The sequence below is a fragment of the Crocodylus siamensis genome, chromosome 2 (genome assembly GCF_052110815.1).
Source record: "Crocodylus siamensis isolate JL-2025a chromosome 2, ASM5211081v1, whole genome shotgun sequence".
NCBI classification, from domain to species: domain Eukaryota; kingdom Metazoa; phylum Chordata; order Crocodylia; family Crocodylidae; genus Crocodylus; species Crocodylus siamensis.
In genome coordinates this window covers 260,593,965-260,607,157 of record NC_143396.1, presented here as the reverse complement: position 1 = coordinate 260,607,157, position 13,193 = coordinate 260,593,965, and the positions used below count along the sequence as shown (strand labels likewise).

The window sequence follows — 13,193 nt, the reverse complement described above, 5'->3', positions numbered from 1 at the left end:
TAGTTAATAGTGAATAATAATGTATTATATGTCAATGTGAAACAAGATTCTTTTCACTGTTCATTTCCTGATGTCCTAGCATTATTCTTTTAAGAAAGACATTTAAAAAACGAAGAGTAATATGATATGTTCATATTAAGTCTGCTTTCTTACCACAAACTTTCAATCTAAACTCTTTATATAGTATCATTATTTGTGACTGTATTTTATAGTTCATGTTTCATAAATGCTTCTCAGAAGTGGCACTTTTGGGAAACATGGTACAATGAGAGGAGCAGGCTGAGTGTTACCATGCCATTCTAGAAACAACATTGCCAAATATTTCTCAAAAGGACCACCTTAGAAATGCAGGGTTGGAAGAAACCTCATTTAATCCAACTTCCTGCACAAATGCATAATTTGCTGTTTCTAAACCAACCCACACCTATTTCTATCCAGCGTCTTCTTGAAAAACTCTGAAGCAGGACATTTCACAGCTTCAATATCTAATCCTTCTTTGATTATTGAATACAAAGGAGCAGGGAGCTGAAAGGTTTACCTACTATTGAGCATGAATGGGAGCACTGACTAACCTATGCAATATTCATGTAACATAGCCCCATATATCCACAACTGAATTTGGAGGCCTGCTGTGTAATAGTTTCTGTTTATCTATCTTATCCACAAAGTATTAAATGCAAGATGCTGAAAAGCCAAGGTCTCTGTCTTCCAGGGCAGCCTCCATGTCACACAGTCCTCCTCCCTCTGCCTTTCTTGCTTTTTATTGGCCCCAAGCCACAGGTGCAATCTGCCATGCACTGCCAAGTCTTTTGGCCTATAGGCTTTCCAGGGTTCAGTAAATTTAGCCACAGGGGAGCAGTGGCAGCATTAATTGCTGAGACTTCCAAAGCCACAAGAAATAAAGTTACCACCACTCCCCTACCACCAACTTTCTGAACCTCATGGTCTGGATTTAGCCTGCAGGCCAGAGGTTAACAACCACTGCACTAATTTACTGGGCTAAAAAATAGGAGGACCTTTCTCCTTTATTTTGTTTCCAAAATGTAACCAGATACCTGTGCAATCCTATTTTGGCACAAGTATAAACTGACATGGGCAGATCTAGTATTTTGAAAAAGAGAGTGCAGATGGTGTGGTGCATCATCACATGTAGTACAGCACAATTTTTCTCTAATTACAAAGAAACTAGACATTTCACTAAAAAGCTAAGGGCCTGGGGTGATATTATTCAGTTTAACATCAAAGCAAAAACAAATATTACTTTATTGGAATGCATATTAGTTTTCTGTGTCATATATTGTATAAAACCACAACAAACTAGGCAAAGATACTCAAAAAATGTTGTTTCATTAGTCACGTAGTCATTAGAAATAAATGTGCATCTCTTTTTCATGTTCATAAGAAAACAATTTAGCTTTCTTGAGCATCTTGACAATGCGTCCAGTGCTTCACTGAAAGTTATTTCCACACCTGAATTAATGTTCACCTAAGTTAATGTTTCTACACCTAAGTTAATGTTTTTAGATAGAATTAAAAATAGTCTGCCAGGCTCTTAAATAGGAGCTACAATACATGGAGCAGCTAACAAACAGCAGAGTTGCAGAAGAAAGGATAACTCAATTAGTGGAATATCAAAACATAAAAAAATGAGAAAAGATCCTTAACACCAGTGGAATGAAAAAGTTTAGAAGGGATCGAACAGATCACAACGAGCCATGACTCCCTCACTGCTGCCTGAATAGAAATGCTTCTGACACTGCCAGGCAGTTAGTTTTAAACTTTGGGTGGAGCAGGAATCAAAGGGGGTGATACTGTACCACTTCACAGCCCCTGGAGCTCCCCTTGGAAACAGAATCCTAGTGATAGAGAACTGCCAAACATTGTAGTTGCCACTTAGCTGTGTAAAAGTGAAATAGGATGTAGCTCAAGACTATGGTCTCATAGGAAATCCAGGCATTATAGCCAGAACCCCATTTTAGTACCACAAGCATAAAGCTATTCTTCTTGGTAGTAAGAGTTATATACTTTTTTTAAGGATATGTTTTTATAAACAATAGTTTGAGATCAGACTGTGTGTTCATGGGTGTGACATACAGTCTTTGCAATATCTCTGTAGAATGTGCATGATTCTATAAATTTCTTCTGTGTGATTTTTGTATCTCACATACTTCATTCCTTACCTGCAACAAACTGTAATTCTGGGGATACACCTCAACATGCTTTGATATTCCAACCCTTCTACCTCTCTAAAACAGACTTTGCCCATTTGCCCAAAAATTGTAGTATTTTTCCAACATGAACTAGGGATTAGGATGAAGGGGTCAAATTCACTTTTATTTGTGATGTGAATAGCTTTTGAACTCAGTCTTGAGAGATGAAAGGCTATTTAACTAAGCCATTACTCCTTTTGCCTCTGCACAGTAGAACCTAGTCTTCTCTAAAATATGCCTTTTCTGCTAAATGTCTATGGTAGTCTGTTTGGCAGCTGTAGACACAATTTGGGTCACTATGTTGGAATTTGAGTGTATATGTGTATTTTCTGTGCCACCTCTGACACCATTATGTCATGAGTTGAATGCACAAGTGAATCAATGATGATGGTGATTTATTCTGATAAAAGAGACAGAATGACCTGAAAGTAATTCTTTACACTAAGGAGAGAGTATATAATTAAGAACATTTATGAGCTTAGGAGCTTTTCCTGCACTTCTTTCTGTATTTTCTCAAGACTATACCCTTAATGACCTCTTCTGTAATTGAAAAAAATGGAAAGTCCTCATAGATGTCTGTTAAACTAACTCAGGCATCAACGAAGATAGTAAGACATCGTATAATACAATGAGAAATATAGATGTTATTAGCCATATCCTCACTTGAAGTGAATGTGCATCAGATTTTGTGGTGTAAATTTAAATTGGCTGAGGGTCTGGCCTTATACTCCTATTTTTTAAGGATCCCAAAATGTGCTGCATACTTCACAAAACCAGGTAACAAAAATACAGCTCCTGTGCAAAGTGTCAATCAAAACTAATTGTTACACAACCAATGAAGGTCATAGACAAATAACACAGAGAAAAGAAGTATATTAATAAGAGTGAGAATTATAAGACCATGCAGTTACTTAGTCAAATACTGGTATACATGTTAGGATCCATTATTTGTTTTCATGTTATACATACATAATTGTATATACATGAAACCACAAACGCTACAGACATAGGTTCACTAAAAGCCAAATATCGGACCATTCAAAGTAAGTTTATACTATCAGAATGATGTAAAAAAATCTTGTTTCTGCCCAATGTCGGCGGGGGGAGAAGGGGGCAATCATTCACTAAGGATGAAACAGCCAGTTCTACTCCATTCCCTCCTGACTTGGGTGGCTTAGAGGCCACACCAGGTAGGGCTTATTCTGACAGCCAAAGGAGTTGGAGCTGGAGTACAATGTTTCCCATAGTGGAGTAAAGACCTATGGGGAGCTTTTACAATTTGGTGGAAATAAACTTCGAATCAGTATCCATTCCATCCCTACCCAAGATTGGATTTCTGCTATCTTTGACTTGCACGTCAACCTAGTTGCTCTTAGATCTCTTAGCTGTAAGGTGTGACTACTCCAAACTCAATGAAAATGAAGACCTTCTGAAATTCAAAAAAGAAAAAAGAAAAAAAATATGCTGGATACCTCACAAAACCGGAGGATTTTGCCCTAGAAATGCACAGTGCCATACTTTAGATCATATCCAACGATTACAAACAAAATTAATTTTTAGGTCTTGTGAAAACAACTGACAAAATTACTTGGGTTAGATCACAATTATTAATGTCATATAAATCTAGCCCTTTCAGAAGCATGAACATTTCCAAAAAGAAACAGAGGAAGCAAAATCTCATACAGTCATTTTTATACAGGCATATGAAATCATTTTTAAAATTTGTGAGATTCCCTGTATCTGGTGTACAGAAAGTCCAAGGAAGAAATTCAGTGGCAAATTGTTTTTATTTCCAGGGCCACTGCTGAAATAAAGTGATTTTTATGTGGTTTGAGTTTCTTGACTAGCTCCTGGCCTTCAACTGGAAAAGATGAGGCTTTCCTGTGCAGGGAAAAGACATTAGAAAATATTTTTACATTGGAAGATACTGCTTCTGAAAAACTGAAACTTCTGAACAACTAAAAAGGAAAATATAATGTCGTGAAAATGCCATGCTTTGTTCAAAATATTAAAGAGAGAAAGAAAGGAAGAAAAAACCCCAAAATATCTGCCACCCCTGCATGGCTATTAGCACCAAAGTGAGGGTACTCACATAGGAAGCAAAGGCTCTGACTGATTCTCAGCAGGGACTGAAACTTGGATTTCACACATTTTGGGTAAATGCCCTAATAGCTAGGTCACCAGCAAGTTTAGGATGGGTTTAGGTCTCTCTCCCTTTTTTTTTTCTTTTTAAAATTTCAGACAGTCTTCATTTCTTCGAGTTTGGAGCAGTCACACCTTACAGCTAAAAACCTTGTCTGACTGTCTCTGGCCTACCACTAGAGGCCTGGTGAGTCAGGGTGGGACCAGGAGCTATAGTTATAAGTTGCTACTAGAGGGCTGGTGACCCAGGAAAGACTTCTATTCCTGCTATAGGTGTGTGTGTGGGGGGGGTGGGGGTGGTGATAAATGGATTGGAAGGGGGTGGGGGAAGGGAAAGATGCTGGGAGGCAGAGAGTTAATGGGATAGGGCTGGGTAATGAAATGGTGATGGGGGATGGATGGTGAAATGAAGTCAGTCACTGAAGGATACAATAAAAAGAAGTAAAAAAGTAATTTAAAAAGAAATAAAGAAGTAAATTACATGTTTTAATAGACTGGGATTGGAATTGAGGTGTGAGGGATGCTGATTGTCCTTCCTGGGGTGGCTGGGAGTGGTGACAGATGGTGCTTTTGGGGGAGCTACTGCCCCTGACCTGGAAAGGAAGCCCCAGCTCTTGGGATTACAATCTGCCCCCTACCTCGTTCCTCCCTCCTTCCCCCCACACCCCACCTAGACTCTACTCCTAGACCTGTCCATGTTCTATGACCTGGCTAGGTAGTGTGTGCTCTGCAGGCTGTATACATGGGTTTGCATCCCTGGGGTTGAGAAGGTCACACCCCTACGGGTGGGAGGGAGAGTTGGCTGGGTGCCAGAACTACCCACTAGTCAGTAAAGTGCAGCAGGTAGAAAGTTTGTCCATACAAAACAGGAGGGTAGGGGACAGGACACTGCATCCTGGGATGCTGGAGGACAACAACTTATGGGAAATGGCCACATACTAATGGAACATAAGCTGGGTAACATGGATCAGTGATTAACCTGTCTTGGAGTGGCATAACTTTAAGCTGCCTAAAGTGTGCCTAAAACTAGTTTCAGGTGTTAACGTGTGGACAAATCCAGTAGTGGTTAAGAGCTCCAGGAGCCATTTAAAATTAATGTCTAACACGGCCCTAGGAGAAACTCAGTTATTCTACTTATTGGCCACGTCTACACAAGCAGAGGACAGTGAACTTGTTCCTGCACAGTCAGTTAGTACTCGCATAACCATCATTACTGTGCAGTAGCATCCCTGCATGGCTTTTTTTCTGATGCTATTGTGCAGTAGCATGTTACTATTGCACAGTATTGTTGCATTACAGCTAGTGACCCCCCAGTGCTACTGCGCAGTAGCATCCCATGAAGACTCAGGCTGTTTTTACTAGAAACCAAGAGAAATCAATAGTTTTGGCTAAATTTCATGTTGAGATAATTGTTCAAACCCCAAACTCAAATCAAAATTCAGCAAAGGAAAAAAACCCTCTGTTTCAGTTGCAGCTCAGTTGAACTGTTTTATGGCTGTACTTTGTTAGAAGTGTGAGAAGAGGTGGTAAATTATGAGCTAATACTAAGTAGTCACACATATTTAGAATATTTTTCCCTTTTAAACAAAGTGGTTTACAGTAATTAGTGGTGAACCTTAATTAAAACCCTTTAACCTAGCTATTAATCCAGATGTAGTAGAAAAGTAGTATCTTGTGTTGGCTTGAGCCCAGTCACAAATGACTTCAGCTTACATTTACACTTCGTATATGCCCCACATTGCCACTCAAATAGTACAATCTTTCTGTTTCCCTATTACTTCCTTCCTCAGAACTCCTTTATTTCACTTACCTTCAACAGCACAGGCATCTGCTTCCAGTCCACCACTCCTACTCTCTTTTCAGGAATTGCTCCATTAATCTTTCAATGCCGAAAATTAAAGTTTTTTAAAGAAATCTAAGTTAAAACACATTATACAATGAATAAAGCCCTAAAAAGTCGTGTTCATATAAAACACTTTTGAATTTCCTTTTTCTTTTTCTCCCCCTTTAGTACACCTACAATTCCCACCCATTCCCCTGGGAATTACAGTCACAACATGGTCTTGATTCTGAGCTGAGACAATAACAGGAATGCTTGACCTCTGCCTGTCAAAAAAGTATATCCTGTAATACGTGCCCATCACATCTCAAGATGAGACTGCAAGCCTTAGGAAACACACCTGATATTAGTTTCTTATCCTGATATAAATCCATTGAACTATTTAAACGTGTCCTAAGATCAGAACTTGGACATCTAAGCTTGATTTCAGGCTGTGTATTATGCAAAATTAGGATGTGGACAGAGGTAATAGTTATACCATTATTTAATTATCCCACTTTTATGATATAATAGTTATGTTTGTCTGTTCTTATAGCAGCATGAGTATATCTAAACCACTCTGACTTTAAACCTCTTACATTTGGTGGACAGACATAATGGTTACATTTGAACAGCACTCCTGAGGTACAAGTCTTCCAGCTTATTTTAAAATGGTCTGAAGTTTGTTTGTTCAAGCTATAGTTTCCTGAATAATTTTGCTGTAACTGACCAAACCTCCACAATCTCAGGCCTGCAGTATCTTTATATGTAGTTTTGTTAAACCCCTAAAATTTCAGCAACAACAAAACAGAGAGACGTTTCATGAATATTACCATGGAAGTTTTCTTCCCCTTTCTTAGGGTACATGAAAAATAGAATTCAATTTCTTCTGCTGGCTACATTCTCAGGGAAAAGTTATAATTTCTGGTATACACAGTCCACTCCTGCTTCAACATCATCCTAACCTAAGTGGATATAAAATGAAGCAAATGAGACTAAACAAATAACATATAATTGAAAGTTTTAAAGGGGGAAATGCATGGAAACCTTCTCAGGAATGAGACATTGTTGAAAGTTAATTTGGCTCCATCTGTCCAGTTATAATTTCAAGATAAACACTGTCTGTCCGTAGCAGCTGACTCTCCTTTTGTTTCAGGAGATCTGTCTTTAACCCATGTAAAATGGATTTGATTTTGCCAGATCAAACCAGTTCTATTGTCAAAACAATGGCTGAACCTACAGTGCTTTAACAGGAAACTCACACACATACACTCACACGTACTCACACTGTTTTGACTCCTGCTACACCAGTTGTGGCTGTCCTTCACTATGTTTGACAATTAGATTAAAAAAACCTATGGGGGAAAAAACACAAAATGTAAATTGCTCTGGACAATGAAACCCCACAAGGAAGGTTTTGAATTTTCTTACTAGAAGCAAATTCCTTGCCTATGTACATGCACAAAAAAAATCATGTTTAGCTATCAACAGAATATCTTCAGTAACAAAAAAAAATAGAAGTGATGAGGGCCACAGTTGAGATCACTGGAGATTTCAAAGGAAGTTTAGTGCTCTCAGTCTTATTTCTGCCCTGACCCAGACTGGCTGGCCTGTGTAACTTAAGGGCCCTTACATGAATCACACATGAGCTGTCTCTCATCATTTCACAGGCACAGTACTGACATACTGAGACTGGCCTGATTTTTTTCCAAAGTTTTCTTAGCATTGCCCCGCAACTGAGAACCCATTCAGAGTAGAGCAAGGGTGTGAAGCTTGATTTCCTAGAAATGAAGAGCTAAAAGTAAAAATAATAAATAAAATAAACTAAAATAAACAAAACTGAAAGAAGGAGGCTCACCTTTCTTTCCTATTTAAAAATTAAGAGATCGTAAGTTCAGACACTGTTTTTAATCTATCATGCTTGATGCCACTTTGGGGTTGAAAAAGGTACAGATAAAATGCAGGCTTCTCTCTCTGCCCTATTACAACTTATCCCTGAACTTGGGTGACCTGTTCCGGGGCAAAAGGACAGACTTATCCAGGGCCTCATTTGATGAAAGGCAGAAGATTGTGATCAAGTGCATATGGGATTGGGGTTGCAAGACAGCTTGACATTTTTATGGAAAAAATAATGATTAGCAAAAACAGACTTTTGAAAATGCTCTATGAATGTAGGCTTTATGATACCCACAGATTTATCATCTATAGATAGAAATATAGCAGAAACTGGCAGCACTAAGCTATCTTATTTCTGGAAAACTCTGTCAGAGAGCTGAAAAGCCTGTGGATCAATGACAGCAAGAGACAAACAGCTCACTCAGTGTTTTCCATTCTCATGCCATTTCTTGAAGAACCCAAAGAGCCCAGAGATTAATAGTTATAAGAACCAGTAAAATGGAATGGATAGCAAAGGAAGAAATATTAATAACTCGTTACAGATTGATGAATATAGATTGGGCAAAATAAGGAGAAACCCAACAACCCATTACATACTGAATGCAGCCAAACTTATTTCCAGCCGGTACTAACCAGGACTGAAAGTACTGAAAATACCATGGAAAAAAACCCTGTTCTTACTTAGCTTAGCAATAGCTAAGCTACAGGGAATTATTTAGAGCTATGCACATTTGAATATGCATCCCATTTGATCTCTGAGTCTACTTTAGGTTGTATATATTAAAGTACTGCCCCCCCCTCCCAATTAGAGGCAGAAAGGCTGCCTCTTTAAGTATGACCCTAGTTGAATATGGGTATCACTTTTGGAGATGAGGATGTATTGAAGCCTGAGGGATGATAGAAAGGATTCCTGGACTTCATAAAGCAGACTTTAACTCACTCAGGGAACTCATGGGCAGGATCCCCTGGGAAGCCAGACTGATGGAGAGAAGAGTCCAAGAGAGCTGGCTGTACTTCAAAGAAGCCTTACTGAGAGTGCAGGAACAAACCCTTCTCCTTCAGGAAGACCAGCAAGTATGGCAGAAGACCAGCTTGACTTAGCAGGGAGCTATTCAGTAAATTAAATCACAAAAAGGAAGCTTATAAGAAGCAGAAACTTGGACAAATAACTAGGGAAGAATATAAGAGCATTGCTCAGGCATGCAGGGATGAAGGCAGGAAGGCCAAAGCGCAATTGTAGTTGCAGCTAGCAAGTGATGTGAAGGATAACAAGAAAGGTTTCTACAAGTATGTTGGTAGCAAGCGGAGGATCAGGGAAAGCATGGATCCCTTACTGAATGGGGGAGGCAACCTTGTGACAGGGGGTGCAGAAAAGGCCGAAGTGCTCAATGCCTTTTTTGCCTCAGTCTTCATAGGCAAAGTCAGCTTCCAGACTATTGCACCTGGCAGCACAGTTTGGGGAGGAGGTGAGCAGCCAACAGTACTGAAAAAACAGGTTAGGGACTACTTAGAAAAGCTGGATGGATACAAGTCCATGGGATGCATCTCAGGGTGCTGAGGGATTTGGCTGATGTGATTGCAGAGCCAGGTCCTGGATTATTGGAGAAGGGCAAACATAGCCCCCATATTTAAGAAAGGTAAAAAGGAGAATCCAGGGAACTACAGATCAATCAGCTTTACCTCAGTCCCAGGAAAAATCATGTAGCAGATCCTCAAGAAATCCATTTCTACGGACTTGGAGGAGAAAAAGTTGATTAGGAGCAGTCAGAATGGATTCACCAAGGGCAAGTCATGCTTCTCCAACCTATGATGAGGTGACTGGCTCTGTGGATGCAAGGAGACTTGAAGATGTGGTGTACCTTGATTTTAGTGAGTCTTTTGATACGGTCTCCCACAGCATTCTCACAGGCAAGATAAAGAAATATGGATTGGATGAATGGACTGCAGATAGAAAACTGGCTGGTGCAGTGGGCTTAGAGAGTAGTAATCAATGGCTCAATGTTTAGTTGACAGCCAGTATCAAGTGGAGTGCCCCAGGGGTTGGTCCTGGGGTGGTTTTGTTCAATGTCTTCATCAGTAACCTGGAAGATGGGATGGAGTGCGCCCTCAGTAAGTTTGCAGATGATACCAGGCTGGGGAGAGTACTAGATACACTGGAGGGTATGGCTAGGATTCAGAGTGACCTAGACAAATTGGAGGATTGGAGCAAAAGGAATCCCATCATAAGGTTCAACAAAGACAAGTGCAAAGTCCTGGAGTGCAAGGAACAATCCCATGCACCGGTACAGGCTGGGGGCTGACTGACTGGGCAGTAGTTCTACAGAAAAGTACCTGGGGGTTACAGTAGATAGCTGAATATGAGCCAACAGTGTGCCCTTGTTGCCAAGAAAGCTAATGACAATACTGAGCTGCATTGGTAGGTGTGTTGCCAGTAGGTCAAAGGAAGTGATTATTCCCCTCTATTCAGCACTGGTGAGACCACATCTGGAGTACTGTGTTCAGTTTTGTTCCCTGCCCACTACAGAAAGGATGTGGACAAATTGGAGGGAGTCCGGAGGAGGGCAACAAAAATGGTTCAGAGGCTGGGGGACATAACTTTTGAGGACAGACTGAGGGAACTGGGCTTATTTTGTCCAGAGAAGAGAAGACTGAGAGGGGATTTAATAGCAGCCTTCAACTACCTGAAGGGGAGTTTGACTGTTCTCCGGCATGGCAGATGACAGAACAAGGAGCAATGGTCTCATGTTGTAGCAAAGGAAGTTTAGGTTAGACGTTAGGAAGAATTTTCTTACTAGGAGGCTAGTAAAACACTGAAACAGGTTAGCCAGAGAAATTGCAGAAGCTTTGCTCTTGGACGTTTTCAAAACCCAGCTAGACAAAGCTTTGGCTGGGAGGATTTAGTTGGGGATGGTTTTGCTTTGAGCAGGGGGTTGACTAGGTGACCTCCTGAGGTCCCTTCCAACCCTAACTTTCTATGATTCAATGATTCTATGAAAGACTACAGTAGCAAATACAGGGACAGGTAGCAACAGGGGTAAATAAACATGGATATGGGCTGGATGACAAGGGGAGAAAGCAGGAAATAGGGCAGCCATCATGGAGGACATTCTGGTTTTCTGCTACTCTGTCCCTTACTGATACGGAACCTGACGCCTTTATGTCCTCTATTTTACTCTTCTGGTTTTGTACCCATAGAGGACCAAGGACCACTGGACTGACCTCTATAATGGCCACCCTAGTGGTGGGGGAGAGACAAATTATATGTCTGGCAAACTGGGAACATAAAAAATCCGAAAAGAAAGAAAATATCATCAAGATGATATTTCCCCAGGAAGTACACTACAGTAGTTCCACCCAAAGGAATGGTATGATCCCAAGATATTTTCTGTACATTTCCTTTTTCTTTCACTCTAAAATGAACCAGCAGCCTGATGTAAAAACATGTACAATGTGATTTGGATTTATTATATGTCTATGTACATTTCACATCTTTAATCAAGGAAAATTTAGATTAGCAGAATTATAAGTTTTTTGTTTTTTACTTTTTTTATTTTTCTTTTTTGTTTGTTTTTAGTGGCTCTGGGAGACAGTTGCTTGTAAAACATGCCAAGAATAATTTTTTTCAGTGACAATGTTTAACACCATTGTTCTGCATTCCCATTGGGGCTTGTTGGCATTAGCCTTAAGCAGACTGAGCTTCTGTTTCTGAGTCCCGGATAAAATGCTGCATAAGCTTTTCTCTCTCCCTTCTTGCTTCTCATCCCAGTCCCAAAGAAGATGAATCTTAAAGGCAGAGCCTTGAGATTAAATCACTCCCCACACAGAAGGCGGTGGAATAACGATAATGAATATGTGGTTATACAGGATCGGACTTTCCAAAAGATCTCACAGCACTTGACAAGCTTTACAGATATTGCTATACAAATGTCACTGGAATCACCACCAGTGCATATGAAACTCAGTAGCTGTTTCACAGCTCACAGTAATGTTTAATACAATTTAAAACAGAAAATAAAGATTTTGGTCTTGACTCTCATTTACTCCACAGCTGCACTTAACACACACAGAAAATGTAGCTCCAAGCCTCCAGGCTGTTCCATCTTATGCTTTGCATTGCAAAGCTCTCTTGGAATCAGAGAACTTCCAAAGTGTTAGTGCACTCTAGCAACATTTCTCTATCCTCAGAAATATTCAAAATGCCTCCGAAGCCAGAGGTAGTGGTGAGTACTTTATAACAGTTCTATCCTACCAGGGAGGCCAGTTAACATAGGTTTTCAGTGTAGAAATTATACAAATTTAAACTGGATCAGGATAAAAGGTCAGCATCCATCACCTTCATGAAAGTGGCACAGGCGTTTTAACAACCCTATTGAAACAGGATACATAGAAATCTTCAGAAGCTTGGTGCAGTATGATTTATCTATCCCCTAAGAGAAAGAACTTGATTTTTCTTCTTCTCAAACTCTGAAAGGAAGCACAGAAAACAAATCTTAAGAAAACAATTTCTCCTCTAATAGTGCTAAGAAAATCAATTACATTAATATAACAGGTGCTTTGAATTTTAATGAAACATAGATTAATTAGTGAATAAAAAGCTCCTCTTCACAGCTGAAGCTGCAGCTCTATTCCAAGCTCCTGTAAGTCTTTTCAAGGAAATATCACTGGTGGATTACTGTTTGATCCATATCATTTTACAGTAGCATGCACCGAATATGTGACGGTCTTTCTCCAGTTTGAAACGTTGAAGCAGCACATCTGACAAGGCACATGTCCACTTGAGAGTTCTTGGATGTAACACTGCCACTTCAGTCACCTCCTTTGGTTTACAAGGATATTCAGCAGTCTTTTTCAGAACGGCTGTGCCATTATGCCTGCATTTACCAAAATTATGTAGCACTGTGCTCAACCCTTGCACATAAAGAAAGACGTTTGTTTGGGGGGGAAAAAACAAAAAACAGGGATCCCGTTGCCTCTGTCAAGTAAGCAGAACATCTTTTGTGCTTTCATTTTACATGAAGACTTTTTTGGCAACTTGAATAAAAACCGTACAGAGAACAGGGTATAATTTAAGGGGCCATGGTCTATGTAGGTCTGAAACTTGGCATGTTTTTTGTCTTCTTGGCCTT

General features: G+C 39.9%; 1 long non-coding RNA gene across 1 annotated transcript in view; it reads right to left on the bottom strand.

The window, feature by feature from the left end:
* Positions 1–3,342: 3,342 nt before the first annotated feature.
* LOC149872104 (uncharacterized) overlaps positions 3,343–13,193 on the bottom strand; it is a 53,179-nt gene continuing 43,328 nt past the window's right edge. Inside the window, exons 4-8 of the long non-coding RNA XR_016440581.1 lie at positions 12,401–12,531; positions 7,458–7,526; positions 7,005–7,136; positions 6,163–6,231; positions 3,343–4,091 (exon numbers count right to left, since the gene is read on the bottom strand). This is a non-coding gene — a long non-coding RNA (uncharacterized LOC149872104). The remainder of the gene's footprint in view (positions 4,092–6,162; positions 6,232–7,004; positions 7,137–7,457; positions 7,527–12,400; positions 12,532–13,193) is intronic.